Source organism: Xyrauchen texanus, chromosome 39, assembly GCF_025860055.1.
Source record: "Xyrauchen texanus isolate HMW12.3.18 chromosome 39, RBS_HiC_50CHRs, whole genome shotgun sequence".
NCBI lineage: Eukaryota > Metazoa > Chordata > Actinopteri > Cypriniformes > Catostomidae > Xyrauchen > Xyrauchen texanus.
Window position 1 is genome coordinate 22473019 of NC_068314.1, and position 25848 is coordinate 22498866.

General features: G+C 36.5%; 1 long non-coding RNA gene across 1 annotated transcript; it reads right to left on the bottom strand.

Moving 5' to 3' along the window:
- Nucleotides 1-1655: 1655 nt before the first annotated feature.
- Nucleotides 1656-24098, bottom strand: LOC127632396 (uncharacterized). Its single transcript, XR_007969096.1, has 3 exons — nucleotides 23994-24098; nucleotides 8335-8541; nucleotides 1656-1883 (listed from the first exon to the last, which is right to left on the bottom strand). It is a non-coding gene; the product is annotated as an uncharacterized LOC127632396 (long non-coding RNA).
- Between the last annotated feature and the right edge of the window lie 1750 nt (nucleotides 24099-25848).

Genomic DNA, 25848 nt, shown 5'->3' on the forward strand with positions numbered 1-25848 from the left:
GACATCAGATTGGCCATGAAGTGAGCCGGTCTCACGTCAAGCCTGGAAGGAAACAATCGAATGTGCTGGGGGGTGGGGGGTTTGTGGGGATTTACCCAGCGAAACAGTGCCTGCTGAACTCCCCAAATCACCTCCATCGCCAGCCGGGTCATACTCAATCCCATGGGAAGAAGGAGCAATGCGAGGTGTGGCTGGAGTGGTGTTCCCTTTAAGGGAGGAAAGCCGCGATCGCAACGATACCATGGTCAAGTTCTCGCAATGAGTATATGAACCATCCATAAAATATGGCCTCTGTGTGATCGCGACCCAGACATACGAGGCAGCGCCTATGGCCGTCAGAAGCAGAGAGATATCTGCCGCATCCAGGAACAACACTAAGGCAGAAAGGCATCTTGAAAAAGACACATATTTAAAAAGACATTCAACACCAATGTGTTTACTCTTTTAGGGAAATTATTGATTATTGCTCTTTTAAGAACACTGTCGAAGAGCCCAGGGGCGTGGACTGCACTGGCATGCAGAGGAGTGAGAAAGCCGCTGGTAATGCGCCATAGATCCAACAGCAATGCTCTAGAGGTGAGTGGAACAGTAGTGAGTTTCTCAGCTCGCTGATCACACAACCACTTGGCTCTGAAGAAAGAATCTGACTGAAAAGATGCACGATCCCCGCCTTTTATACCCGTATGTCTGGGGGTGGGACATGCAAATTCTATTTGCCAATTTTTAATTGGCCTTTTCTCATATTTTGAGGTATCCCAGGCTCTCGAAAGAAGCCCCTTGTGTCACTACAATCGACACAACATCGAGTGAGTGACAGAAAGGGAACTCATTGTTTCACATGTATTGCCATAAGATGAGAACAATATGCAGGTTAACATTATTTTAGTGTGATAAAATTGCTTACTTTCGTTTTCTGTGTAAAAAGTTTGCCATTTATCAATTTCAGTGCAACGACAATGTAACACCATAAACTCTAAAACCCTAAACGACCATAAAAATGACTTTTTAAACAACTTAAATAATAGTAAATAATAATAACAAGTTAAAACAGAAGAAATAATATAAGAGCTTTTTATAAGCGTCACATTTCTGCCCTCAAAATAAAAATGGCCCCATCCAGTTCTATTGTAAAAGCCTCAATGTAACCTTGATTTTTGCTATTATTACAGAAAAAGAGGGAAGACAAGTCAAAATAATTTTTTGTGGTTATCATCAACAACATTATGCCAAAAATGCTGCCGACTGAGCTTAACAATAGAATGTTAAAAATTGAATGTTCCAGGTTAAATAGAACTGAAGCTTTCTCAAAAGCAACTGTGGCATACTATCGATTACCACAAAAACATTAGACTTGACCCACAGAAACAAACAAATTCTATGTGAAAAACATACAACAATTGCCATACAGACTTCCTCTGTTAGTGTAAAGTAAGATTATTTTATTTGCACATCAGGTTTATATTGCAGAAATTTAAATAAAAAGAAACTATATGGTAACAGCCAACATAAAACCTGGAAACAATCACACCCCTACAAAATCCTAACTGTACCCGTGAGAGTTGACACATCATGGAAGCTCAGTGTTGGCAGAAGATCCTCCTTCAGGTTCCCAGGACTGAGGCAGGGTTCCTGGGTGAGGGTCCTGCATCCCACTCCCTGCTCTCCATGGAGAATGAGGGCCCCTGGGGGCTCCAGGAAGGGCTGAGGGGGGCCGGCAGGAGGAGAAGGAGCAGGATCAGGGTAGTGAGACAGTGTGACAGGCCTGCTGGGGTTCAGGGTGATGGGTGCTTGGGGCCCTCAGCAGACTGTTGTGATGGCCCCGATTTGATCAGAAAATGGTCTGAAATAGGCAGACAGACTCAGGTCACATGTCTTCATGTAACCTAGTAAGGAAAGACAGAGAGAAAGAGATAAAATGCTGTTAATTCAAAAAGAAAAGGAATTTGCTTTTCAAAAGTTGTGCTCTATCTAGATATAATGCATTATGGATTACTTTTATACTGTATGTTTTTTTATTTTATTTTATTTTTTAGAGCTCGAGAGCCCCTGGTCACAATATGGGCATTAAGGAGATTTTTCACTATTTTACCTTAAGAAAAGAAAGTTATGTTTTGAACAATGGGGAAGAAAATAATTATAAACTTTTCCTTTTCGGGCAAACTATTCATATATAAAACCGTATTACATTGTCTCCTCTATCTAAGCTTATAATTAGAGCTATAAAAAAAGGCATATGAAAACTATGCATCTCTTGAATGAACACAGATCATGTTCATTGAAAGCATATCATAGATTGTGATGTCCCACTGATGTGTAACTGGATAGAGCCCCTAGTTACAACAGCTTGATGTGTTTCACAGTGAAAATGTTTATCAGATCCAATATCAAATCACATGACACTTTTGAATAATTCAGGTTGTGGACCTGAATCCATGACTTCTGAGTCATGACCAGTTTATTTTTGAACAAGCAAAACAAATGACCCCACAGTGTCAATATGTTGCATGTTTAATTCTGAGTGTTTCTGTATTAAGTGTTTTGACAAAATTAAACTGAAACATAGACAAAAAGGAATATGCTTAAACAACAAAAACATGCTTCACCAGCATTCACAATTCAGTCCAAACTGAGACTTTCCAGCAAAATAAAAATCAAACTTGAGCAGTTTATTATATATATATATATATATATATATATATATATATATATATATATATATATAATTTTTATTTAAATCCACCAAAGTCTGAAGTCACTCTCACTAGTTCAAGGTGACTGTACACAATACTGGACTCTCTGCCAACCAAACTCTTGCTGTCGGTGCCTACGTGTGTCCTTTCACATAGTCTCTTGGGCTCTCCACATCTCCAAAGATACAGAAAAGGAGGGAGGATAAGAGAGAGAGAGAGAGAAAAAGTTATAAAACAATGAGAAAGTGGTTAAGAGAAACAGACAGAACAAATAATGGCTTCTTACAGCCTATCAGAACAGTCCAAAATAAACACTTGAATTGCAGCTTAAGTTAGGGGGAGGGACCAGTTCAATGTTCAGAATGCATGTGTTTGGCTATTAGCAGCATTCACTCTGAACCAGTTGTCTCCTAGCAGACCCGAGGACTGTGAACTTGTGGCTTGGTCACATGATGCATCTGTCAGTAGGCTTTTATGGGCATGGGCACATGCAAACACGTACACACACAGACTTCATTATGCATGAATCCCATTATAATAGTATAGCAACATAACAGTGATTTTAACAAATATTTATGCATGCTCCTGCAGTACAAAATAGTCACTTTAGTACAATTGCTATTATAAATCATACATACAAAAAAAGCATTAGCATGAATCCTATTTGAAATGATCCTGTGGTGTGATAAATACTTTTTAAATAAATAAGTACACATTTTCCATAGTTTATATGGTAATAACAGCTGCCTGCATAATAATAATTGAAATAATTTTCTAAATGCTATTTAAAATGGATTAATATGGAAAATAACTGTTAAGTCAACTATACTCCACAAAGAGCTAGACTTCAATGGGAACGTCATCAGGTGTACATATGTCCCTGTTGAAATGGGTCATTTGATTCTCTCATGTGACTAAAAGTCATTGGGTTCTCTTTCTCTTACCTTTCTCAGTAACACTTTAAAATAATATTGTTTTTGTTAACATTAGTTATTGAAATAGTTTACATGAACTATGGATGGCAATGAACAAGACTTTTACAGCATTTATCAATCTTGGTAAATGTTCATTTTTACATTTACCAATATATTTTATGTAATTTGCAATAGTATATTCACAGGATAGTTCACCCTAAAATGAAAATTCTCTCATCATTTACACCCCCTCATGCCATCCCAGATGTGAATGACTTTCATTCTTTTTATACCTATTATATTGCTTCTGAATATATGGATTTAAACACTGGAGTCATGTGTTTAAATCTACCTACCTTTGTAGTGATTTTTCTACCTACAAAGGTCTGATTACCATGAACTTGCATTGTGAGGACCTACAGTGTTAAGATATTTTTCTAAAAGTCTTTGTGTTCTTCTAAAGAAAGAAATTCATCTGGGATGGCATGAACTTGAGTAAATGATGACAGAATTTTCATTTTTGGGTGAACTATTTCTTTAATACATCACCATTTACCAAGATTAAACAATGCTGTAAAAATCATTATTTATTATTTACAGAATACCTAATAAATTAAATGATGCAAACAAACAGAACCTAATTGTAAAGTTCTAACCTTTTTTCTTTCTTTTGCCCCCATGCACATCTTATATTGAGAAAATGACATTGTTGAGAAAGCAGAATGATTCACATCATCAGTGAATGAAAGCAACATTTACCATGAAAATATAAGCTTATTTCCTATTGTTATGAATGGAGGCAGTGAAGCAGACGAGGAGATGCGGATCCAAAAGCAGTTTAAACTTTATTAGAAAAAATAAACAAGGCGGGTACACGGGTACACAAAACACGGGAACAAAGGAAAAACCCTCAATGGGGAAATAAAACATAAAACTAGAAAACACGGACAGGGAACACATACCAGGCTAACAACAACATTCAACGAACGACAAGGAGTGAACAAAAAGCAGGGCTTAAATACACAGTGAGTGATGACTGAATAAGACACAGGTGAGAACAAAATGGCAGTGATGATGGCAGGTGGATTCTGGGAAGTGTAGTTCTTTAACAATGACAAGTGAACACGAAGGCTAACAAAGAGACTAAGGGGCTACACAAGGGACAAAAGTGAAAACTAAGGAATGCAAAGGTGACAAAAATGGCAGACAAAGGGCAACAGTGAAACAAGACAAGGAATTCCTAACACCTATAACTCTTGTCAGTTACAAAACGTTTGTCCTCTGATTTGCACCAGTGAGACAGTAGGTTGTTTGCCTGCAATAAACCATGCAATACATGTGCAAACCAACAAAGGTGTGGCTGAATACAGATAAAAGTACAACAATTCAGACTGAACCATCAAAATCAAATTAAATAACAACCTAGTGGTCCAGTGCTTTAAACACATTATGTTTTTTGTTTTTTTATCATAAGTGCATAAGGAATCATACTTTACCTTCTGCTTGATAATCCTTTACATCCAACCTTTAAATTAATGATCTAACTGGATGGTCTAAATTTAATCAAGTTTAAAGTCATGTAATTGATGTTGGCTCTCAATAGCAAGTTCAGGTATATTTAGCTAAAAAGAGATCTAAGGAAATACTTCAATCTCTATCTTACAGGTGCTAGATACATTTTCGCTATCCCTGCTGTATCTGTATCTGATCATGTGTGGCAACTATCTAAACAATCCCCATTGCCAACAAGCAGTCATGCACACACTTCATCAGACTAAAGAGGCCTTAAATGGACAAACAAATCATAAAAGTACAAACACGTGACACAGCGTGTCCTGCTAGGAATAGGATTATTACTACAGTAAATGTACAGTAAAAGATCCTGATGCAATGTGCAATCACAAGAAGTACTTGCTGTAAGGATTACTAAAAAGTTACAGTTCATTTTAAGGAAGAGCTTTTTTGCTCCTGCTTACATGCAGGAAAACACTTTGTACATTCAGGTATGAAGTACGGCTCTTTGATTTGTTCTTTTAACTCATTCTAATTGAGGTGTAATGAAGCTCTGATGGCCTTTTAAGAGCAGACCACCACAATTAAATTCTAAATGATTTACAGGTTTTATTTATATTTTATTTATTTTTTGAGAGGCTAAAAGAAAAAATGCAAAAATTTAAATTGAGAATCTCTGAAAATGTTATTTGCTGATTTGGGCATGACACCAATACAGACTCTCCACACAGCTCTGTTTAACCTCTGACTAAAGACGCTGCCATTTATCTCCGGCATCAGCAGAAGATATAGATGAAAGTGCATGCTTACTGTCATATTAGGACAACAAAAACGCAAACCATAAATGATTATGACATCACCTCTACCTGTCCGGCCACTCCCTTTCTTTCTCACGGGTAGTTTGCTCTGGTTTAATCCTCACTGAATCAGGTCTACCACACAAAGAGTGGGCGATTAAACATTAACTCACGCACACGTAGTCTGACTAATAAAAACCTTTCCATTTACCTCTAAACTTTTTTTCTAAACACTTTTATGAACTTTGCAACACAAAAGGTACATATTTGGGCTCAGTAAAGTTTGCATTTTTTCTTCAAAGGTGTACCATGTGAGACCTGAATTAGGGCACAAGAAACCAAAATTCTATTCTTCTCAATACAATTGTACAGAGCAGTTATCTAAGTTATCGTAGTTCAAACCAATCTGGTCATTCACTGTTGACCTCTCTCATCAACAAGCCATTTCAGTCCACAGAACTGCTGCTCACTGGATTTTTTTTGTTTTTGACACCATTCTGTGTACATTCTAAAGACTGTTGTGTGTGAATGCAAAGAATGGTGCCAAAAACAGAAAATATCCAGTGAGCGGCAGTTCTGTGGATGGAAACACCTTGTTGACGAGAGAGATCAACAGAGAAAGGCCAGACTGCATCGAACTGACAAAGTCTACGATAACTCAGATAACCGCTCTGTACAATTAGCCTCAGACTAAGACTTATCATTTAAGAAAAAAAAAGAGTAAAACACTAAAGTAACATTCTAAAGAATCTGGGGAGCTGAATCCTTAAATTACTCTGTTAAACAAAATATATATTTTTTAAAGGCTAGTCTTATTAAACTACTTATAACTTGCAACTGCCTAAAACTTACTAGAATTATGTTTTTTGTAGATTTGCTGTAAAGTTCCTAACACTTTACAATAAGGTTCCATTCATTAATATTAGTTCTTGCATTAGGTATCATGAACTAACAAATTAAATAATTATTACAAAATATATAATAATATTAATAATATAATACAAATAAAAGTATTTTTTTAAATCTTGCTTATTGTAAATACTATAAACTTATTATTAATTTTGAGGTCATGTTAGTTCATAATTCATTAACTAATGTTTAAACAAGTTTGTTGTATAAGTTTTAAGTGTTATTTTGTCTTGCCTTACACTGTGAACTGTAATGTATGTTTTGTAGGGACATTAAAAACAATCATTATCTTTAAATATTAAAATACAAAAACTTAACTGTCCCTAAAATGCCCTGCAAACAAACCAATGTAATCTTGGGGCAGTTATTAAACTAGGTGACAATTATACAAAATGTTGTGTAAACTAGTTCAATGATTGGCAGACAGATCATTCTTAGAGGATGGAAGTCAAATGGTGCTCCATCATTTCAAGAATGGTTAACTGAATTGGGCAGGGTGGCATATATGGCATGTAAACAGTTTGGCAGATTGGACACGTAAGAAATGGGACAGATATTTGTCCTTTCTTGAAGGCTCTCAGTGAGGACCATGTGGAGAGAGACAAAACTGTGGTAGTTATTGTGGATTCTGTGAAAAGTAGGCTTTGACCACAGGGATGTTTGTTGAGTGAGGGGGAAATAATGGGGGTTAAAGTTGATTCTGTATATATATATATATATATATATATATATATATATATATATATATATATATATTTCATTTATTTAATATATTTTCATTTATATACATAAGAATCAATAAAAAGTGTTAACAGCAAAAACCAATGTAATCTCTGCTGATCTCTTCTACTGAGAGTTACACTTCTTACGTTCATTCAATGTAAAGGAAAACACGAGTCCTTGTACTAGCGGCAATTTGAAAGTGCACAAAAATCTGGATTCTAGTGTGAGTGTGTTTGAGAAATGCAAAAGGTGAGTGATTCATAATGCTGTTTTTGATAAATAACACTGGTGAGCTTGGTAGGAATTATTTGTGTATCCATGCCCACTGAAGTGGACACACACAAAACTGCCAAAGACATTTTAAGACATTCAGAATTATTACATAACCTTCTCAGGTAAACATCAGTATCATACTTAATCATACATTGTTCAAGACAATGATCAAAAGGGCTATAAATCCAGAGATGTACCAAAGATGCATGCACATGCATGCACACATGATCACCATTACTGACAGAAGTTGACAATGAGCAATGTTATCAGCACCAGCATTCAGTTAAAATTTGTTTTATTCTGTTCTGTGTGCATCTACAGATCACTGCAGATTTGTATAATATCCCTCTGCACACCCAGCAGCACTCAAATAAAGTTAATGCTCACAATGCACCAAAATGCCAAACTGTCATTATCCCAACCATGTAACATGCTGAAGAACAACTGAGGGTCCTGTAATAGGACATTCCGACAACTGAAAGCTACAACTGAAGAGTCAAGCACTTAGCTACTTACAGCCACTGACAGATGATCCCTGCATTGGGTGAAAGGAGAGCTGCTCTCCCAGGGCAACAGACGAAAGATCACACAGGAGCTTGTGTCCTCCTTGACAGAATCCTTTGCACCTGCTCTAGGCTGCCTTACTTTCTCTTTCTATTGATTCTTCTGTGTACTGTGAGCACTTTCTAAACAGAGAGAAAGAGAGAGGGTGGAGTAAAAGGACTGGGTGAGGGAGGGACATTATGGGCAAGAGAGAGAGAGAGAGAGAGAGAGAGAGAGAGAGAGAGAGAGAGAGAGAGAGAGAGAATGAGATACTCTGTGAGCCAGCACTCTGCACCTCATATGGCAATATAGCTAAAAGCAGTTCCACCAGTGCCAGGTCAATTTAATCAAATCTCTTATATAAAGTCAGATTCATCAGATTTATGTACTATATCTGATTAATTAAACCTAATCATTTATTTGACACTCGTGTAGATGATTTTGGGTTCTTGTGATGCTGTTGATCAAGTTCTTTATCATGGATAAAAATTAGATTGCAATCCTTAATGAATATTCTGGGTTCAGAACAAGTTAAGCTGAATTGGTATAGCATTGCTGGCACAATGTTGATTACTGCAAAAATAACTTTAACTCATCCCTCCTTTTCTTTTCTTAAATAAAAAGACATTGAGGCACTTACAAATGGAAGTGTATTGGCCAATGGAAGTGTATAAAGGCAGAAATATGAAGCTAATAATTTTATAAAATAACTTACATGAATTCTTCCGTTAAAACATATGTATTATTTGAGCTGTGGTGTTGTTTAAAATGTTTTTTACTGTCACTTTAGTATAGCACATTGTCATGTTTTAGATATAACAAATTAGATAAACAAAATTAGATATAACTTTACACTGAAAAGGTTAATCACGTTAACGCACATATTTACATCTTCTGGTTATACTTTTGAAACAGTGAGTATTTTAACGTTTACGGATTGGCCCCATTCACTTCAATTGTAAGTGCCTCACTGTAACCCAGATTTTCTCTTTTTTTTTTTAAGAAAAGGAGGGAAAAATCGAAATTAATGTTTTAATTAATAATAATGAATTTAATTAATATTATTGACCATAGACTGAATAAAAAAAATCTATATTCTGAGTAAAATTACAAAAAAAGTTCAAATTTTTTAATCATTCATATAATATCATGACTGTTGTACCAAGCAATAAAATATTTTCTCATAACAAAGGAACATCTGAAATAAATATTCATGACTTCCAGGCACACAGTTCATATGTTTCCTCATAATGCTTTCCTCATTGTGCAGAATCAGACTCTACAATCTGAGTCACCAGTTGCTTCTTTTAACTATATCCTGGAACGTCTATGTCCCAGGTAATTGTTTTACAATAATAGGAGCACATGCACAAATGGCAGAGATCTCTGTTTTGCATTTGTTGGCAAAGGCTTTATTGAGGAGAGCCTGACTAGCAAATAAGACAACAGCATGGGTGTGCACAAGTTTGGGAGCTGATCTTATGTTATATAAATATATCCACTCTTTGGGGCCATTTAAAGAAGAATAAAAAAGCATTTTGGTACATTTTGCACCAATTTCTAAAATACTGAAAGCTTAATCCTCAAATCTGATTGGACGAGAGACGTTCCATGAGCACTGATGGTCTGACACCATCAGCACTCCGAATCTTCACTGTGTTTATCACTCTGCTTGTGTTAAAGCGGTTCAAAACTGAAGTGTAAGAGCAGTGCATATGTGTTAAGAGCTACTGTTTGTCTTTGTTTTTTTTTACATTACATTTGTCAGCCAGCAGATGGTGGCAAAAGATCATTTTTGTGTGTAATATGAGCCAGTGAGGTGACGTGAAGTGAATCCGTGTCAGCAAGTGTTTACATAAAACAGCTCTTCATGATAGCTTGTATTACTACTACTAAAGCAAGGAAATAGCTTTAAACGACTTTAAACTAACAACTTCAGCATTACGGCTCATCACAGCTGAGAGACACAACAAACTGATTAATTACACAATTGGTGCTGTTTAAAATGGCGGCGGACATTGCTGTTTCTATAGTAATCGACTCTTGCGCACCGCTACCATGAAATAAGGAGAAATACCCCACTTGGACGCTATTTTTCCACTGAGAAAGCTGATGATCACAAAGCTGACAGCATCTCTGGCAACAGGTGATTGCACACGCTCCATCTCCCTCTCTCACACTCACACACACACACACACTCACACACACACATACACACAAACACATACATCCTTGTTTATCCATTAACTTCTTAGAAACAGCACAAGCCTTGATACTATTTCTGAAGTGACATTTTTTAATTACTTAACTAAGGCTTGGACGCATCATTTGATTTCAACCAGCAACGGCAGATTCTGATCCACCGCGTAAGACAGTGGTTCCATGCACACATGCATTTTTGTGACCGTACTCAGTTTTTCCTATTTTTTTTTTACATTTACTTGTTCAATGAACTGTTGTATATAAGCAATATCACACTCACAATCATGCTATATGGCACTAAATCAGCACTGCTGTGATTACCTACAGCACTCGGCCTGCAGCCAAATCACAGCAGTGCTGATGTAGGTCCATATCACACGCTTGCTCGTCAGCAAATATTGCTAATTGGAATAAACGTATTGAAAATGAAAATTAAATTCACAGATATTTCAGGGGAATTGAACCTGGGTCTTTTCACATGGTTACGACCATGCTACCGCACTGGCTACCACCCGGCTTTTCCAAAATTAATAAACAATAATTTTCTTAAACTTATCCAACAATTTTTTTAAATAAATGGAAGTAGCCTAATTTAAATGTATATGCAAATTATTGACACATTTCAGCAAATTAAAGAGTTCCACTTACGATTTACAACCCTGAAAAGTTTAATCAACAATTCCCATTCAAACCAATGTCCCACTGTAAAAATATCTGTCATTTTTACAATAAAATACTGTAAAAATGCTACAGAAATAAAATGTTAATTGATTAATGAATATTAACAGTAAAATATACAGTTACATTTTTTTATATATATATTTTAAAAGACAATACAGTAGTTTTTACAATAAAATGTTGTAAATAAAATTTTAGATGTAAAAAGTTATATTTTCCTGTATAATTAATGGTGAAAATGTACAATATGTTTAGAGAGTACATGTACTTTTTACAGTAATGTTCGTGGTCATGTAAATTACAACCATTTTAAACTGTAAAATGTACAGGTTGTTCTGTAAAGTTGTTTACATTTTTACTGTATTTTATACAGGTTAATAATGATACCAAACATTTTTTAACCCTTGTGCATTGTTCAAATTCACTACCCTTTCATTATGTTCGTGGCTGAAAACAGCCACTACTTTAAACTGCTGTAAAAATGTATCAGATAAATATTTTTTTCAATTTTTTTTGCATAAATCTATTAATCAACCTCAGTCCTGTTCAAAACTACTAAAGGTTTAAAAAAAAAAAAATCAGGATTTTAACTCTTTAATTGCCAAATTCATAAATGATGTCACTGATTTGGGAAAAAAACATACAAAATGACGTGTTTTCAATATAAAATGTGATTGTGGACTGGATTTTTTTTTACCTTTTATCACAGTCTTGGACATGTCAAAGATTAGAAACAACATTGGTTTCGATGCATTGTTAGTTTTTGTGCAGCATCAGATTTTAACTTTTTCTCCCTCATTTATTGTTCGTGGCTGTTTTTGCCCCATTGACTTCCATTATAACCACATTTTTTGATTGCAAAGCCATGACACCATATAATCATGCATTTTTGATTGTTTGTGGTTTTCCCTGTTGGGAAGAGGTAAAATTTGTGATTTTTACTGTTGATAACCACGTGGCACCATTAACCCTTTAGATAGGCCTGTGCAAAAAAAAGCTTAGTTTCTGGCTTTTACATGGAGTTATATGGAGAATAATAGCATATTAAAGTGTGTGTGTGTGTGTGCATGTGTGTGGGTGTGTGTTGGTGTGTGTGTGTGTGTGTGTGTGTGTGTGTAGAGAGAGAGAGAGAGAGAGAGAGAGAGAGAGAGAGAGAGAGAGTGTGAGAACTCACCTTGTTGCGTCTGAGAAAATCAAAACATGCACCTCAGCTCTCAGAACTACATGGAGTAAACAAAAACAAAGTGCCTTTTGATGGTGAGAAATGCAGAGTAATCAAAAACAAAGCAAGTGGATTTAAACACTTGCATGCAAGCCTGCTGGTTATTTGATGGTGAGAAGAGCAGCAAGCAACATGAGAAAGGGCTTGACTTGTAGTGAAGTTTTAGAGATGATAATGCAGCCTGACCCCTCCAGCGAGCTGCAGGATGTATTGTCTTCTCCCTCTGACACCACAGACTCAGCAGAGTCAGATCCTGATTTGGATGTGGCACCCTCATCATTCTCTCTAGCTTCCACTGAAGGCGAGGAGGATTCGGAGGATCCTGGATCTGGGTGGATTGGAAGAAACGGCGAAGTGTGGTTTTCCACCAACGCGGAGACAACTCCCTTTCTTCAGCCTGCCAGAGGCGTGACTCCAGGGCCGACGCGCTATGCCATCGCAAGGGTCCAGAACATGGATTCTGTGTTTAATCTGTTTTTCACAGAGGAGATGATTGACCTCATTGTCAGCAAAGCAGTGGTGACAGAGGGACCAAAAAGAAGCCAGAGATAATTGCAGATTACAACCGCTGCAAGGGAGGTGTCGACAATCTAGACAAGGTATGTGCCATTACACATTTGTTACTACATGCATCCTATTCCTGTTAATTTTTACTTGAATTCATGTGCTTGTTAGAGATAAATTTAGGAGATACTGTTTGTGTTTTGACAATGTTTGCATGATTATTCTCATTGTCATGTGCAGCTTCAAAAATACTTATTATGAAATCTGTACTTATTCTTTTCTTGATCTTTTATTTTTGTAGGTTGTCGGCACCTACAGCTGCAGAAGGAGGACCAATCGGTGGCCACAGACGTTATTTTTTAATATGCTATTATACTCCATATAACTCCATGTAAAAGCCAGAAACTAAGCTTTTTTTTGCACAGGCCTATCTAAAGGGTTAATGGTGCCACGTGGTTATCAACAGTAAAAATTACAAATTTTACCTCTTCCCAACAGGGAAAACCACAAACAATCAAAAATGCATGATTATATGGTGTCATGGCTTTGCAATCAAAAAATGTGGTTATAATGGAAGTCAATGGGGCAAAAACAGCCACGAACAGTAAATGAGGGAGAAGAAGTTCAAATCTGATGCTGCACAAAAACTAACAATGCATCGAAACCAATGTTGTTTCCAATCTTTGACATGTCCAAGATTGTGATAAAAGGTAAAAAAAAAATCCAGTCCACAATCACATTTTATATTGAAAATACGTCACTTTGTATGTTTTTCCCCCAAATCAGTGACATCATTTAAGAATTTGGCAATTAAACAGTTAAAATCCTGATTTTTTTTTTTTAAAACATTTAGTAGTTTTGAACAGGACTGAGGTTGATTAATAGATTTATGCAAAAAAAATTTGAAAAAAATATTTATCTGATACATTTTTACAGCAGTTTAAAGTAGTGGCTGTTTTCAGCCACGAACATAACGAAAGGGTAGTGAATTTGCCCACAGTGTACTGTTGAGTTTTTGAAAATTTTCAAAGCATTTTCCTAAAATATGTGTGAAAATAAGATTTGTCACCAAAAATCATTCCATTTGCTGAAACACAGAGAAAGTTATGGCCAAATTACGACTCAACAGCACCCCCTAGTGGCTGAAAACATCCCGAACAGCACACAAGGGTTAATGTGTAAAACATCTTTTCTTTACTCATTGACAATTCACATTAAACGTATCTGCCACTAAAGGAGCGAGGATATTTTTAATAGACACATTCAGCGATAAACGGTGATAACCCTTAAACAACTAAGAAAATATTTTCCAAAATAGTATTAAAACATGGAAAGCTAATACTATTCTTCAAACTTGTTTTAATTATTTTCACTTGATATTATTTATACACTTGGTATAGATTTACCTGTAAAAGCCATTTTTTGTATTTATTTTTTGTAATAGCTTGGTGTGTGAACTGCATTTCCGATATAAACATTCTTTTTGTAATAGTTTTTTTGTTAAAGTACATAGAGACACGAAGCCAACGTCATTCAATAGAGGAGGACAGTGCACAACTTTCACGTTTCGTTTAATCCCTAGTGGTTCACTTGGCGGCCATCTTTGGAATGCTCACGGGGAGCTATTTTTCTATGTAAACAAGCAGCATGCCAGTTCAGCTCCTATCTACTTGAATCGGAAATGAACGAAATCTCCAAACGGTGGGTCTAGATTATTATAAAATAAACTTTTTTCAAATCAGCATTCAAATCTGACTATACTAGTATAATAAATTGTGCTTCTTTACCTCAGATTAAGTAAAAAAAAAAAAAAAAAAAACGAAATGATCCTGTTTTGTTTAGTTAAAGCATGTGTTTGTTCTCGAGTTGATTGACAGGTGATGTCTGTATCTAAAAGATGATTGGCTCTTTTACCTGAAGGTGTAACATCTGTTCTACATCTGTTGACCTTTGGTCGTTCCAATTTCTCCCATTCATTTTATAGAAGTGACTCTTAAATTACTATAAAGAGTCTCTGGGCTCGCAAAACACAACCTAAACACCTCCTAAAGCAGAGTACATGATATATTTTCACTTCCTGTTAACTGTTGTAAAGCAGAGGCTGCAGCGAGAAGACACTCCTTTATCGCTTGCCTGTACATGTGTCTGAAATTGTAGCACATCAGAACTTTAAAATATACAAAATTAACAAAAAGCTAAATCTAAAACTTTTGATGAATAAATGTCTTATCAAATGATCTTCTAGAGAGCACACTCCAAAAACTTGCCTATATTTCAGATTTACCCATTTCAATTTCATAACAAAACTCCATGAGATTTTGAACCAAATTAAATGAATAAAACCTCAATATATTTCAATTGTATTAATTACATTTTTATAAAACTTACTAAATTCAATTTTTAGGAATTTTGTTATGAATTTTGTTTAAGTGAATCAAATTGTATCCATTTATCAACCTAAATAATGTTTAAGACAACTTCACTTATATCCATTAACAAAACACAGCAAAAGGTAATAAACAGGCTGTACTCACAATTAGAACAACGGAATGTACCGAGTGCTGGTGATAAAACTCTTCGTCTTCAGGACCGCATCACTCCACTTATGTATGCACTTTTTATTTACATAATTTACATCATTCATTCATCCATAACCTAGGAAAAATCCTTTTCTTAAATCCATTTCATTCTTTTAGACTTTGAGCCTCTGAGCACTGACTGAATTACATAGCAGAAAAAAAAATTCTAATTAGGAAAAGAGAGCAGTTAAGTGGCCAGACAGCGTATCTCCTGTCCCCACCTTCCACCTGATATATTCAATTACTCACTACAAATAGTTTAAGGATTAATTTGCTTGAGGAGTCACGTAACTCCATTTGAGGTTTGGACACGTGAACGGCGAGCTCTGTGCACTTAGCTAGTTTTAACAGTATTGTGTAACACTCTGGAGACATGAAAAGACACTTACGTGCTCAAGCTGACAACTCCCACCCCTCCCCTCCGGAGGCCCCAAGTCTGGGAGTCGATTTGGTCGGAGAAATTAGGGAAATTTCGGCGAGAAATGTTGACCATGTCAGCAGTGCTGACAAAGTTCATTGCTGACTTGGAGGATTTTGCTGTCGATCGATCACTGCGATGAAAGTTGAGTTACAAAGTTCGGGGATGTCAAGAGACGGATTGATTATCTGGCGTCATCGGAGAAGGAATTAGCTGCTAATCCAATAGCGACCAAGATAGACTTGCAATGTTGGAATTCCTGAGCATGAAGAAGGTTGAGATTTGGTGAAATTTCTAGACAAGCTCTTCCTGAGTCTGCTGAACATAACAAGCCATAATCAATAAAGATGCTGTCAATAAAGATCTCGTGCTGCCCGAGGCGAGGCGAGGACCAAAGGAAGGCTTTCTTGGAAGAACCACAGCATTTTCTTGTTCCCAGACTTTGAGAATTCGACAAGAGAGAAAAGTGATAGATTCAAGGAATGCAAGAAACTCTTACATAAACGGAAGATTGCTTTTGCACTGAATTCCTGCCAAGCTGAGAATAGATACTAAGGATGGCTGCAAAGTATTTACATGTCCCCAGCAAGCATTGTATTTCAGAGTCAATGGGGTGAGTAAGCCATTGGTGATTTTCATGGAATCTGGGAGCCTTTTTTTTTGTTTCTTTACGTGTCGGTTCCACCTAGCGGCTTGAGTTTGTTTTGTGGAATGACACTCAATCAAGAGGTATTTGCATCGACGGAGGATCGCTTTTGCACTGATGTTACCGGCCGGGTTGAGAATGGATGCTATGGATGGCCGCAGAGTATTTACATGCCCACAGCAAGTGATGTCTTTCATAAATTTTATGGACTGAGGATGTCATGGTGTGTTTCTTACGTTGCCTCCAAGAGAGCTTGTCTCACTGAACATACACTTGATCGTCCGAGGAAGATGGATGCCTGTTTTATTTCTTTTTGTGCTGGTTCCGCATAGCGACTGGAGTTTGTTTTGTGGAATTTGTGTTCGGGGTTTGATTGTTGCACTAATGGGGAATGTGGTCTTTATAATCTTGTATCTGACACACAATATATTTTTTCTAATATGTCAAAATGTCAAGTGTTAATATGAGTGGACTGTCTTACTCCACGAGGAATGTGAATGGTTGGGGCACCCCATAAAAAGAAGGAAGGTTATTTATTTTCTTAAGTGTAAGAAATATGATATAGTGTTTCTTCAAAAAACATATCTTTCCCCGCAGGAAGCTGAAAAATTGCAGAAGATATGGGGTGGGCATGTTTACATTAGTGTTGGCTCAATTAAGAGCAGGGGAGTCATTACATTAATAAGTAAACATCTACATTTCAAATGTCTCAAACTGATTAAAGATAAATTAGGAAGAGTTATTCTTGTTATATATATATACGCACCTAATGTTGATGATCAGGGCTTTTTCATAGATCTTGAAGGGATGTTGCAAGCCGCTGGCACCACTCATTATATAATATTGGGAGGAGAATTTAATCTATTAATGGATTCAGTCCTTGATCATAGTGAAGCAAAAGTGTGTAAGCCCCCTAGTGTAACATTGATATTGGTCTTACAGGCATTGATCTTGAAGACTTTTGAACCCATCTGGTTAGACTATGCATTCTTTTCATCAGTCCATAAGATTTATTCTAGAATAGATTTTTTTATATATATATATATATATCCAAGTCCCTCATTATATCTGTTGTTGACTGCTCAATTGGAAACATCTTAGTCTTAGATCATGCCCTGCTGAGTTAAGAGGTGTTGCCACATATGGAGAAAAATAAATCATATAGTTGTCGCTTTAATGTATCACTTTTGCAAAATCCTGATTTCCAACAAATGTTAAAGGCTGAAATGAATGCCTATATGGAGACCAACTGGTCTGCAGTATCTTCTGTGGGAGTGACTTGGGAGCCACTTCAGGTGGTTCTAAGGGGTCGGATCATACATTATGCCTCATTCATCAAAAAATCCAAAGCTCGAGAATTTGTGGAGTTGGAAGGCAATATTAAAAGTGCAGAGGCAGAGCTGAAGCCCCAAATGTTGTCTGATGGCCCAATTGAAATACATATATAGTACTATTTTGTCGCAGAAAGAGGAGTTTTGGTTATTCAGGGCAAGACAGTCATACTTTGAGTCAGGGGACAAAGCAGGGAACTTCTGGCTAAATATATAAAGCAGAGAGAGTCTTTTTCTGCTGATGGTGAAACATTTACTTCAGCCATTTATATTAATAATGCTTTTAAAGAGTTCTATCTTGATTTTTATAATTCCACGTCTTCGTCTAATGATGAGGATATTAGAAACTTTGTGGAACCATTAGAACTTCCTAAACTGACGACTGAGCAAAAAAATTATCTTGATTATGAGATAACCTTGGAGGAGCTTGACGAGGTAATTAAGACCTTGCCTACAGGCAAGGCTCTGGGGCAAGATGGCTTTGCCACAGAGTTTTTTAGATCTTAAACTACATAACTGGCTCCACTTTTGCTAGAAGTTTATATGGAATCATTAACAAATGGAAAGCTTCCGCCAACCATAACGCAAGCCCGGATCAGCTTGATTCTTAAAAAGGACAAAGATCCAAGCGAGTGTAAGAGTTATTGTCCAATTTCCCTGATCCAGCTAGACGTTAAAATATTGTCAAACATTTTGGCTAACCGATTAAGTAAAGTTATGAAATCAGTTATACATATAGATCAGGTGGGGTTTATTCAGGGCTGTAGCTCTTCTGATAACATTAGGCATTTCATCAATATCATGTGGTCAGTGGCAAATGATCATTCTCTGGTCACTGCCATCTCTCTTGACGCTGAAAAGGCATTGATATGGTAGAATGGGATTATCTTTTTGGAAATGATTTTGGAAATGTACAGGTTCGGGAATACTTTTATTGGTTGGATTAAGTTACTTTATAGACACCCAGTAGCGGCGGAAACAAACAAATGAATACATTTCAAATTATTTTACTCTATATAGGGGCATCCTTTCCCCATTATTGTTCTGTCTTGCCCTGGAACCATTAGCAGCCATGATAAGAAAGGAGGATGATTTTCCAGGGGTAATGGTGGAAGATGCTTTACACAGATGATATTTTATTATTCATCTCTGACCATACTAGATCTATGCCTTGCCTCCACAGAATTATTAATTCATTTTCTAAATTCTCAGGATACAGAGTTCATTGGTTTAAATCCAAAGCTTAGGCTCTGACAGCTTCTTGCCGGTGAAGTTTTTTCAGCCGTTGCCTTCCAGTGGCCCTTACAGGGCATTAAGTATTTGGGTATTTTATTCCCAGCAAATTTTGAGTTAATTTTTACTTTTTAATAAAAAAGGTTTTCGAGCGATGTGGGCAGGTGGGCTTCATTACATTTATCTATGATTGGGATGGTTAATGTTATTAAAATTAATTATATTCCCAAATTCAACTACCTGCTACATTCTCTCCTTATAGATGTCCTCCTCTCTTATTTCAAGCAATATGATAGCATAGTGAAGTCCTTCATTTGGAATGATAAATGTCCCAGAATACATTTCAGTACATTGCATAGGCAGATTAACAAAGGTGGGCTAGGCAAACCCAAGATTTTGGTTTATTATTATGCATTCGGTCTCAGACATTTGAATCATTGGTCGCTTCTACCTAAGAGAGCCCCTCCCTAGTTTTGTATTGAACAGGAAGTTCTTTCCCCTATTTCGCCATTGCAAAGCCTTTCTATCAAACTAATCTGAGAAGTTAAGTTACACCCTGGTATCTCGCATTTACACTTGGTATGAACAAAAGGGTCCAGAGTGTTTAATTCTGACATTTATTTAAATGTTGCCTCGAGCATATGGCTGAACCCAAAATTAAGTTTTAGTAAGTTGTGTGGTGGTGGTGTAGTGGTCTAAGCACATAACTGGTAATCTGGTAATCAGAAGGATGCCCCACAGCCACCACCATTGTGTCCTTGAGCAAGGCACTTAACTCCGGGTTGCTCCAGGGGGATTGTCCCTGTAATAAGGGCTCTGTAAGTCGCTTTGGATAAAAGCGTCTGCTAAATGCATAAATGTAAATGTAAATGTCCCCTTTCTGCTGGTCAGAGTGGATTGTGGGCAAGGTTATTACACTTGGTGATCTATATGAGAGTGGAGTGTTGAGATCCTTTGAATATTTGGTTCAACATTTTGGGATTCACAGATCTCAGTTCTTTAGGTATTTATAGCTGCGCTGCCTGCTCTGTACTATTTTTGGGAGTAGCATACAACCCCCCTAAAGCGGCAGATACTCTGGGAGTGGTGATTACTGCGTTTGGAAAAGGTCATGAGGCATCAGTGCATTACTCCCTGCTAATTCAGAGTCAGGGGATGGAGCTTTAACTTCTGTCATGAGATTATGAGAGAAAGACTTAAATTTGGTATTGGAGGAGGGAGTGTGGGCTAGGATTCTAAAAAACATCAAGGGTTCGCCTTATGCAATTCAAGATGTTACACTGATTATATTGGACCCCCTCTAGATTGTATAGGCTTGGCCTTAAAGACACACCCACCTGCTGGCAATGCCAATCAGAAGATGGAGACAGAACCCATGTTTTTTGGTGGTATGTTAAGATCCAAGAATTTTAGGTTGAAGGTTCAGAGTTTTATGTGTGATATGTAGGGCATTCAAATTTCATTTTGCCCCAGACTCTGTATTTTAGGCGATGGGGCGGTCATCAATATAGGGGATAAACACATAAAAATTGGGTCCTAACCTCTGTTATGATCAGCAGACAAATTGTTTTAATGGGATGGAAGTCGGCTGGAATGCCCTCGTTTCAAGAATGGTGCAAGGAGATGGGGAGGGTGGTGGCTTTTGAGGAAGTGTTAAGTAGAATTTTTTTTTTCTTGTTATCTATATGAATCAATAAAAAAAATTAATTAGAAGGATTAATTTGCTTTATTTATTTCATTTAATTTGCAATTTAGTAAAAATTGTAGGCTTGCAAAAAAAAAAAAAGGGTGAAACACATTTAAAAGATAATAACAAAATTATAAAAAAAAAATATATAACATTTTGACAGAGGGAGCACAGTTGTCTGGTTGAGGGGGCACTGTTAAAACTAAAACTAAAAACTAAAATGACCACTCAAAAGTACTTTATTTTTATTCAATGTTGTGTCAAAAAGAGCTTTAATAAGCTAAAACAAACGACAGTACATCATTATTTTTACAACATAAAGGTCATTCAAAATGGACAATTGCAACTACTTTGAAAGTATCTTCAAGTGCAGTCGCCTAATCCATAAAGTGCTGTTATTAAGCTCTCATGAGGACCACCAAAGGAAAGTAAAATACTGAGTTAAACCTGCTGATTAGGATAAGCTCATTAGACTTACCTGCCTCAAAAATCTGAAATGAAATGGGATTGCAGCAAAAATAAATGTTTCAGAGTTAAAGAAACTAACAATTCTCAACATCAAATGTTCAGAGGAGACTGCGTGAATTGGGATTTCATGGTCGAATTGAAGCAAACAAACCATTACCAAAAAGGACAACAATAATAAGAGACTTAATAGCAGGAATAAGAGCAATGGACATTAGAACAGTGGAAATCTGTACTTTGATCAGATGATTCCAAAGGTCAAAGATGTTTTAGGATCCAACATCATTGTGTTAGTGAGACGCAGAGTAGGTGAAGGGATTATCTCTGTATGTGTGGTTCACAACTTAAAGCATGGAGTAGGAGGTGTGATGATGTGAGGGTGATTTTCTGTTGACACTGTCAGAGAATATATTTTAAATTCAAGGCACACTAGACCAGTGAGGCTACTACAGCATTATGCAGCAATACGCCATCACATCTGGTTTGTACTTAGGGGGTCTATAATTTTTATTTTCAACAGGACTATAGTACAAAACCATTTTCTTGGCTTTTTAAAGGCTAACTGATCATAAGGAGAGTGAAGGAGGGCTGCATCAGATGACCTGGGCTCTACAATCACCTGATCTCCACCTAATTTGAGATGGTTTGGGATGAGTTGTACTGCAAACATGACAAAATAACAAGATTGTGCAACACTATAATCATGGCAGTGGGTGGCTGGCTACTCTGAAGAATTACAAATATATAATATATTTGGGTGTTTTTCAAAGATCCCTTTTTGCAACTACATGATTACATATGTGTTATATCATAGGTTTGATGCATTCAATATTATTGTACAATGTAGAAAATATTTTTTAAAAATTGCACTTTCTCCACGGTCCCTTACTTACTGCTGCGAAAGGAAGACATCTTCCCGGGGTAACTCACGTTATGATGGCTTTTGCAGACAAATGCACATAATATCGAGTGACAATAATGAAAACAAACTTGAAGAATATTATTAGCTTTCCATGTTTTACAGTAAAACTATTTTAGAAAGTATTTTTTAAGCCGTTTAGAGTTATCGCCTTTATCGCTGAATGTGTCTTGAATACCAAAAACAAAAATATAGCTGCAAGCAGCAATGCGGATTCCTCCTCAAAATGGCAAATAATTTCAAATTGATTAGTAGAGGGTTGGGGTTAAACCCTCCCAATGGAGGAATCCAAAAAACAGGTCTTACTGTCTGAATCCTACACGAAAACTTTCAGTGTACAGGAAAATCCATCATGCCGTATCTTATGGATCCTTGAGGCTTTTTTGTTCCCCATGAGAAATGAGGCATGTACACCAAGTTTCAGAAGAATTGGACAAATGGGGTGGAAATACCATCACTTTGAAAATGGGACATTTGGGCATGGTCTGTAGCGCCCCCTAAGGGTGAATGTGAGCCATTCTTGGTTTGTGGGTTCCTGTTGGCCTGTAGTATCAATATACCAAATTAGAAAATTTTGGACCAGAAAATGGGACTTTTGGGCATGGCCTGTAGCGCCCCCTAAGGGCGAATGTGGGCCATTCTTGCTTTATGGGTTCCTGTTGGCCTGTAGTATCAATGTACCAAATTAGAAAATTTTTGACCAGAAAATGGGAAATTTGTGCATGGCCTGTAGCGCCCCCTAAGGGCGAATGTGGGCTATTCTTTGCGCAGTACTTCAGAGTGATGTCATCTTGATGCATGTTAGGTTTGAAAAACCAACAGTCAAAATTAGATTTGATTTATTGACACATATATTGACAAAATGTGTACATTTACTTAAACACGCCCCTTTCATTTTGTGTCGTATTCATTTTTGCTAAGTAACGTTTTCAGAGACATCAATTCTACACGTGTGTATCAAAGTTCAAGTCAATTGGAGCTACGGTTCAGGAGAAGACGAGTTTTGCACGTTTTCACATTCCCTATGGGCGAATGTGGGTCATTCTTGGTGTGGGGGTACCCGTTGGCATGGAGTATCAATGTGCCAATTTAGAAAAATTTTGACCAGTGAATTTTAATTATAATAATAATAATAATAATAATAATAATAATAATAAAACCGTCAATAACAATAGATTTCCTCCTACCGCAGGAATCTAACTAACATAACCTCGCTCTGACAGCGGCAAGTAAAATTATTCACATGCACACGCACATCCCCAGTTGATCCATAACACCAGCACTTATGACGAACTTCATGCTGTGATACCGGAAAGCACCAGACACATAAATGCGTTGTGTGGCTATTGTGCAGTACTATTTAACTTCATTAAAAAGAGTAGGCCTACGACAGAATTAAAAAATCAATACAGCTATGTCTTAAAACTTTCAATGTCTTAACCTTATCTGGTAATGAGGAAGTGCACTAGGCAAAGAACAAAGTAAATAAAACTCTTTTCACTGCTTTAACATTAAACAGAATAGGTGCGTTTAATATCATCATTACCCATTACGGAATATATACGCAAGTCAACTGTGGTGCTAGATGTTTGTGGTCATATGCATGAGTAGATATTAAAGCCTCTAACAAAAAAAAACGCCTAAACGCCCTCCCAAACAACGGGAACAGTAGGCTTTTTCGCTTCCACGGACCATAAGGCAAGCAGGTCAATATATTGACAATAAATTTATGAATGTGTGACACTTACTTTATCTCGTTTGTCCTGTTTTGATGTATAACTCAAGTTTTGCCGCGGGTAAAGTATTTTGTCGGTAGCGCCTCAGGCTGTCATGAGTCACTGGTCAGATTGTTTTCACTCGGCCGCTGTGAGAGCACAGGATTTAGGAGCCATTAGAGGTCGCTCCATCACTGAGGAATGCTCAGCTGTTCATCTCAATACAATGTCTCAGATGTGCTGTCAGAAAACCGATTTGAGTGGATTAAAAACTGACAGCTGAAGCAACTGTGTAAGAGATTTAAAGTAGGCTGAATTCAGTTAAATTGGGCATTCTAATTGAGTTGAGTTGGCTTTTTATTTATACATTTATTTCAGTTAACTGTATCTTTAATGCCTATATGTTATATAGTGTCAACTAAATTGTATAAAAAATTGTACACTATCTGGGCATTTTGTAGAGTGTTTGGTGAAATTACCATGCAAGCGAGTTTGGTGACATTATCATGCATTTAAGGGTTTAATATGAGGCTAGAAGGGGTGTAATTTAACCAAACACTCTACAAAATGCCCAGATAGTGTACAATTATACAAAGCATTTTCAAGACATTTAGAAAATAAGATTTTTATTTTATTTTTTTTCATTTTTATGTTTTATTTTTTCATATATCAAAGAGATGATGCAACAAATCAGGACATATTATAACTAGATTTGTTATTTTCACACGGAAATTTCATGAGATGCAATAGGCTGTCAAACACATATTGAGCTACACATAACACATACGTTACACATAAGTATTTTCTCAGGCACTTATTTAAATAGATACACAACTTACATTATTTCAATAGTACACACAAATGACAATAGTCATATCATACTGTTTATGTGTTGTACTTGCTATAGTTTACTTCCATATTGTTTATTCATCAAATAGCAATGTCAAATGTAAATCACGTCAATCACTGAAACAACAGCGCCACCTTGAGTAACAAATAGCATGCACAGTATGTGTACACGCATTTGGGATAATGATAATTTGCCACTGTTGCATAGAAATATGGAATATAGTACTTGTTTCTCTTCTAATATATAAAGAAATAGATATCCACTTACACTTATAAAGATATGAAATGATCATAAAAATATAATTTATGGAAGTTCAAATAAAGAGACACTATTACATACCTAGGGTCTCGAACCTAGACGCTTTTGGTTAAATACATTTTTGCAATGGGGGGGTATAGTGTCCCACTATTTATAAGAGAAAAATTGAGGAATACTAAAGAGGTGTGGGCACAAGGTATTCTTGGATTGAAGTAACAGGTTATATTCAACAAGCCAAATCAAAACTTGAACAGCATAATCTATCAACAAAGACTACTTTATTATTATTCTAGCACTAATTGCTTTTGTTAACATTACTTAAACTGATTTAGATAAGAATATTCCATCAAGAAGCATATCCATATGGCATCTTTCTCCTATAAGACAATAAGAGCTGTTTATTATGCAATGTCTGTCTAGATTGTTGAGGCGTATGAATGAAATCCCCACAAAAGAGTCTTTTCAGTGCAGCTACAGTATGTGGTTGCGGAAACACATGTCTGTGTCTGCTGCACATGTTGAGCTATTTTGGCTCTTTTAGCTAAGCATGAAAGGCAGCCTGGGAATGCCGGCCTCTGACCTCTATTCAGACTATAAGGATTTTTATTTAATTTTTTTGTTCACAAACTGAAGCTGTTGTGTCAGTTGTATTTTGTTGTTACTATGTACTTATACTTATGTAACTTTTTGAGCAAAAATCCAAAATACAACATTTACAGCCTACTGTCCAGCCTATAGCGGGTCCTTTTTAAAAGCCATTTACAAAACAATCTAATTTTT